At 30.2% G+C, this 7251-nt stretch overlaps 1 non-coding gene across 1 annotated transcript; it reads right to left on the bottom strand.

Moving 5' to 3' along the window:
- Window positions 1-699: 699 nt before the first annotated feature.
- TRNAI-AAU (transfer RNA isoleucine (anticodon AAU)) lies at window positions 700-773 on the bottom strand. The gene has a single exon. It is a non-coding gene; the product is annotated as a tRNA-Ile (tRNA).
- Between the last annotated feature and the right edge of the window lie 6478 nt (window positions 774-7251).

Here is a 7251-nt window from a genome sequence, read left to right as displayed (position 1 = left end):
AAAATTTTTGCAAAATCCACTCCATAAAAGAATCTATTAAAATCTACATAATTTGAATATGAAGAGACATTTTATAAGTTAGGGGAAATCTCATTTAAACACCACCAGATTTCATTACCCTTGAACAAAATTTATAGATTGTTTTGATTGAATACAAGACTTTTTTATTTTTAAAAAGTTTTTTAAAATCTCATATAATCCTAATTCAATACACCCCTAAGCTCATTGTAATGAGATCTAGAAAAACAACAACAGAATCATCGAATCCTACAAAATGAGCAATTCTATTTCTACCCAATTCATGTGCATATATATATATTATCGAACTGTAATTGGAATACCTACTCTGGTTCTTTGAACATATGCATAACACTACATTGCAACAACTACGTAAAAGTGATTATTTCTGTATTGACTTCAAGTGTATATCAGTTCTTATTGGTACCAAAGAAACACCGTTGTTTCTTTACTGAATAGACACATACAAAGATTTTTAGAATTAACACTATAAACAATATGAGCATTAAACATATAACTATAAGTATCCAAATTCTCCAGATGAAATCATCAACAATAATATTTCCACTTCGACGAATTTCATTGTCAAGTATATAAAAATGGAATGTACTAATGAAAAATATACCACCTACCTCAGATGATAACTGAGCCAAATAAACCAGTGAAAAAATGATATAGAATTGGCCCATGCAGGTCTCGAACCTGCGACCTTGACCTTATTAGCACCACACTCTAACCAATTGAGCTAATAGGCCGATGACAAGTTCTTTTAGGTTTTCCTATTTAATCTTAATTTACTTCCTAATAATTGTGCAACTAAAAAGAAAAACTTCACAGTACATTTTTTTTTTTTTAGTCAAGTAACCTAGTGGTAGAGCTCACACAGTTAAATTGTGGAGAAGTGGAATGTCCAGGGTTCGAACCCCGGCCCCTACATATAATATGCAATATCCCTACCAACTGAGCTAAGCTCACGGGGATTCACGGTACATATTTTATAACAAGGAAATGTTAAAGACTTCTTTATTTTCAATGATAGCAAGCATTATTTGTATTTATTATTATTTGTACCATATATGAAATTATTTATGTTCTGGTAAAAATAAAGAATTTATTTATGTATTATAAGTTTATAAAAACCAACATTAGTGTAGATGGTGTGTTTGAGAAATAATGACGTTGTAAACTTCATAGTTGAAGGGATTAGAAACACAAATAATTTATTTGCTGTTTTTATGGTTTCTTGGAGCATTACCTATATATATGTTTTTTCAGAGAGAAAAATATTGTCTTTAAGTAACTATATAATTCTTATCTCAAATTACTCCCCTAAAAAAAGTCTTATTTCAAATTACTTTGTTCATTTATTATTATTTTTCAAATTTATATCTAATTATTACTTTAAAAAGCTAAAAGTTGAACTTATCTCTAGCTAGTGATATTTTAGAAATAACTATATATAAAAGACTTTTGCTTACGTAATGTTAAAAAGAATTTTTTATACAGAATTAAATTTAGATTTTGCAAATAGATAATACATATCTTTTGATCGTACTATCATATTAATCTTTTTATTTTTTGGGTTAAATAAATTTTTGACCCTAAAATTATAGTGAATTTTTATTTTAGTTCCTAAAAAATAAAACAAATGTTTTCATTTAATCAGTTTGAAAGGAATCTTAAAACTCATCAAATCATTGATTTGGTTCTTATCATTGAAGTGCTTATTTTTTATATCTCTTTGTTGAAAATTCATTAATTGACAATCTTAAGCACTGGGAAATAGAAGAGAGGACATACCGAATAGGTGAGAAGCACGTGACAAGGACATCCACGGTTTTTTTTTTAAAGAAAGGACATGCAAGGTTATTCAAATAATTTGGATTATTTGAACCAATCATTCATACTTCGTTCCGTTTCAATCATATATAAAATGTTTTTATAATAATAATAATAATAATAATAATAATAATATACAATTCTTTTAACTCTCCATTCATGGAGCATGAGATATTAGTAATTTGGAGTTTAAAAAGATACAAAATAAAATCTGACCGAAAATTATTCTATTAAAAAATTGAAAGCAAGTTCATTCGGATAATTGATTATATGATGAAATTCATCAACTATTTAAGCTCGACCATTTAGTTTATAGTATTTTATAATAACTTGCATAGAAAAATTTGTTGATAAGGACTTCTATAGTTATTTGAGGTTGAATGTTGAACAATAACTAACAAGCTATATATATTCATCAACCAACAGCTCGTGTAAATCCATTTCGCCATGTTTTACGATTAAAATAGCATGGCTGACTTTGAAGCAACAAAGAAAGAATAAGAAAAGAAATCAATTTCAACTTTAATTAAGGCCAATTGAAGATAATATAAATAAATATTAATAAAATATGAAATTGGAATCAAACGTCAATAATAACAACATCTCCTATGGGTGGCATAACTTATAATAATGGGTTTCACATTTAGATGAAATGGCTCTTATCTTTTCTAATTTTCTCTTCACATAACTTAAATAAGATGATAATCCATAAATTTATAAATTTTATTTTATTTTATCAACAAACGGCACCCAAGACCCAATGCAGCTCAATCTAAAAGAATATATGTCCAAGTTGTATTGAATATTGAGGAATGTTATGAAGATTATTTTTTTAACACCCATCGTTTTATTGATTTAAACTTGTATATGTCTTACCATTTTATAGGAAACCTATTTTTAAAATGTGAAATTCACATAAGTTTTATTCAATAAGAGAGTGAGTATTAAATAAAGTGTTGGATAATGAATCATGTTTTTTAAAAGAATCAATATAGATCAAATGTGATGAATCAGAGTTTAGTTTGTTAGAGAATATACCAATTTTAGTTTATATAAGTAGGGAATTGATGAATGCAATAGTTATAAAAGTATGAATGAATAAGTTAGTTTTATAATAATTTAGTGTAGTTTTTAGTCTGTGTTAGAATATTATTACCTCCTCCGTTAATGAACACTTATAATTTGGTTCATTATACCGAACCCATCGAAAGAGAGAGAGAGAGAGAAAAACCTTGACCAAAAAACAAAAAAGAGAGAGAAAAACTATCATGAATCCAAAGATAGAGAGCAAGAAGAAAAATACACTACCAACAAGATTTGCATTTCAACACAAAAAATTGAATTCAAAACTCGAACAAAATCAACAAAATTATGCATTTAACACGAAAAATAATTACATTCAAACAATTTTGTTTTAAAAAATAAAACAAAGATTTAGAACTTATTAGCATAGCTTCATTGTGGTGTGGTGTGTCAGATCCAACAAGTGGGGGAATGAGGGAGAGTGTGTGGCAACTATGAGTGCCATTGTTGACGCATGCAGCATACATATGTTGTCAAAATTTGGGGAGCGTCACGAGCAACTAGGATCGATGTTCTAAGATCATAAGGAAGAGACACCACAATTTCGTCTAAAATTTTAAGATAGTAGGTATATGAGTGACGTCTCTTATATATTCAACATTTAACTCATTAATAAATGATGTAAGACGAACCACTCACACTTGAATACAATAATTTTCTTTTCAAATGTGAGTCTTCCACATCCTATACTTTATCAAGAACACTAGGATCACGTTTCTGTTGTGCCATCAAGCTGAACTAGAGTTTTGTTATCACTTGTTGGTAGAGCTGTAAAAAATGGGTCGGGCCGGCCCAAAAGCCCATATTTTTGGGCCGGGTCCGGCCTAAAAAATTAGCCCAAAAACACACTCGGGCTTTTTTGGCTCAAGCCCATCTTGCTCATACAAAATTTGGGCCGGGCTTTGGGCCGGCCTATTATTACTATATAATTTGATTTTTTGTTAAAAAAAAGTATATTTTTTAAAAAAATTATCAACTATTTTAAAATTTATAAATAAAAAATTATTTAAATAAATAAACTTAATAAAAATGAATGAATTTAGCTTAAAGTTTTAAAATTTTAAAGTTTATAAACTATTAATTTGATTTAATTGAATGAATAATATAGAGTTTCATTAATATTCAATGTTAATGTAAAAATTACGTACACTTTTATGTTCATCCAATCATATTTTAGGAAAAAAATAGTGGTGAGTGACTAATATATAAAAAATATATAAAAAAAGTGAATAAATTTTAAAAGTAAAAAATAAACGGGTAGGGCCGGGCTGGCCCATGGCCCACACAGGTCGGGCCGACTCTAGAATAGCGGCCCAATTATAATTGAGTCGGGTCGGGCTGACCCATTTATGTAGTCGGGCCTCTTGGGCCCGGGCCGGGCCAACCCATTTGACACCTCTACTTGTTGGGGTGTCCGGGGAGCACCAGAAGTAACAAGTCAATACTCCAATACCACAAAAGAGAGACGCCACATCTCTATTTAATGTCTTAAGATGTTATTACACATCCAATATTTAACTCATCCATAGTCGATGTATAACTAAACCACTTGCACTTGAACCTAACAATCCCCCTCAAACATGAGTGATTAATCCCTCCTGGACTACGATTATACTATGTTTGTACTAAAACATAACTTTTTCATGTAAATATAATTATAGTCATGAATTCAATAATATTATGAGTTCAACTTCCACGGTCAATATGAGGATTTCTTTGATGGACGATGTATAAGTTGATAAGGGATCCCCATTGTCTCTTAAATAAAGCTCGCCCTTGAGCCTTGGGTAGGTCGGACGGATCTTTCCTTGTTGTAATGTTCCCGCCACGAGAAAGACGCACAAAAGGTAGATACTTATGAAAATTTGGATAAACCAAACAAAAACATGGATCATGAAAATGATAAATGAAGAAATTGTTGATCATTCAAGTATTCTAATGATGTGCCAAATGCATATAGTATTGAAAATTTTGGTGATGATTATGAACAAGAAATTCTTCATTTTGATACTTATGAACAAATTTTTTGCAAATTGTTATCTGAGTATAACAATTGCTTATAGAGTTTTGCTGATAGTGTTTGTGATCGTAGCATCCACGAAAGAAGTTTTTTAAAACTAGTTGATTAAAACCTAATTGAGATCATCAATGCCATAAGATAGATTGAACCGAGTGGTAACTTTGTTGCCACTTTGTCAATTGAAAAGGGTATGCTTGAGAACATTGATTGTTAATGTGGTTATAAATTATTTTGCATCTCAAAATGCTAGAAGAAACCGCTTCATATGACTTTTTGAGAAAATAGAAGTTTTTTATTTGAAACAAAATAGAAGTTTTTTAATACTTTGTAAAACTGTTATGATGAATTAAGGTGTATTATATTAAATGAAATAATTTATTTCTTTTGTATATTATTGAAATATTTTCAAATTTAAAAATAATTATTTAAGAGGATCATTTTCTCACAATTTACCTCGACCCATTAAATGTTTGACAGGGCGGCTGATGATGGTTGCAAATGCCTTTAGATTTTAAAATGCAGGTATAAAAATAAGAATAAGAATTAAAATGTGCGAAAATGTAATAAGAATAAAATGTTTGTATATTAAATTATGGGTTCAATTATTAGGTGAAACAATTCTTAATCAGATTTTACTTATTTTGTGATCAAACTCAAAATTACTAATAGACATAGCAACTAGGCGGGTCGGGGATGAGTTTTAGCATACCCGCCCCCGTCCCCAAACCCATCGGGGATAGAAAATTCACACCCAAACTGCCCCCAGCGGGGACGACTTTCCCAGCCACGACCCAACCCCCACCCGCAACTATAGTAATTTTTTTTTTCACAATAAGAAAAAAGATCTAATAACAAAAGCTTCTTAAATCATTAATGCTGAGAACATCTTCTAAGGATCATATTGTCACAGTAAAAACAATCTTACTTAGTTGCAAGATTATTAAAACAAAGAAGTGTACAAGAGTAATATGATTATCAAATGTAAGAGTAAAAAGTAATTTAAAACAAAGGAGCTGGGGCGGGTTTGACCACCCCCTGATCCCCACCCCCATACTAAAGCAACAAGTTTTCCCCGCATCCACACCCAGTTAAATCGGCTTTTTCCCGTTAAATACGGGGCGAGGGCGTGCGGGTCTGAGCAGGGACGGGTTCGGATGCCATGCCTATGTAATGACCAAAATTTAGTACAAGCAAAATAATGAATCTCAAACAATTTTCATTAGTACAAATGAAGAGTACAAAGAACAATTGATCGAAAATACAAGGATGGATATTGAGAACAATTTGTCAAAGGGAAAGTAGAGACTAAGAAGAAGAAATCATTCCCAAGAATGCCAAAGAGAGGAAGTAGTAGAGGCTTTCATCTTTTTTCTTCATAACACTTAGTGATCATACTTTCCCTATATATGCACAATCACGAGCCACATGTCTCTTTAGCTCAACCAATTACATTTTGCCAAGTGTATTTTCTGTGCTGTTTTGAATCATATTTTCTAGGAACATAAAGATTAACAAGAAAAATATAATACCTTATCTTGTTTTCTTAATAAAAATTTATAATACCCTATCCATAATATATACACAGAAAGGCAAAATTGAGAAATTGCGAAAAATGTCGTTCTCATTTACTTTCTTTGCTTTGTGATAATAGATTTTAAAATAAGCAGTAGGTCCAACATAACTATACTATATTCATTTTTTATTTTTTTCAGAAATGGGGACAATATTCTAAATACACAAAATGTTAGAAAATTTTAATTTTGTTAAGAGTTTAATGGTGGTGGGTTGATAGTCCAAAACAACTTTGCATACTGACCAATCAAAACATTTTAAATTGTACGTAAATTTAAAATATTAATTGATGTGACTATTCTAAATGTCTTGATTGATTGTATGTGCAAAATTATTTTAAATTGTCAACCTACCACCATTAAATGTTTACAATATTTTACACATTTTAGCACAATTACATTAAAAAATACATATGCTACATATGAGTTGATTTAAAAAATACTAGTAACCAAAAGTGATGAATAAAAATTTTAGGCTTATCACATGTTTTGGTCCCTTAACTTATTTCTGAATTTTAATTTGGTCCCCTAACTTTAAATTATCTCAATTTAGTTCCCTAAGTATACCTCTGTTTATCCAACTGGTCATTTATGTTAGTTTTTGTAAAAAAGAATGTTAACTTTGTTCATGTTAGCTACATGGACAAAGTTAACGTTTTTTGAAAAATACTAACAGAAATGACCACTTGGGTAAACGGAGGTATAATTAGGGCACAAAAT

The sequence above is a fragment of the Medicago truncatula genome, chromosome 1, assembly GCF_003473485.1.
Source record: "Medicago truncatula cultivar Jemalong A17 chromosome 1, MtrunA17r5.0-ANR, whole genome shotgun sequence".
In the NCBI taxonomy this organism is placed as follows: domain Eukaryota; kingdom Viridiplantae; phylum Streptophyta; class Magnoliopsida; order Fabales; family Fabaceae; genus Medicago; species Medicago truncatula.
The sequence above is the reverse complement of the archived record's forward strand: the minus strand, read 5'-3'. Positions and strand labels throughout refer to the sequence as shown.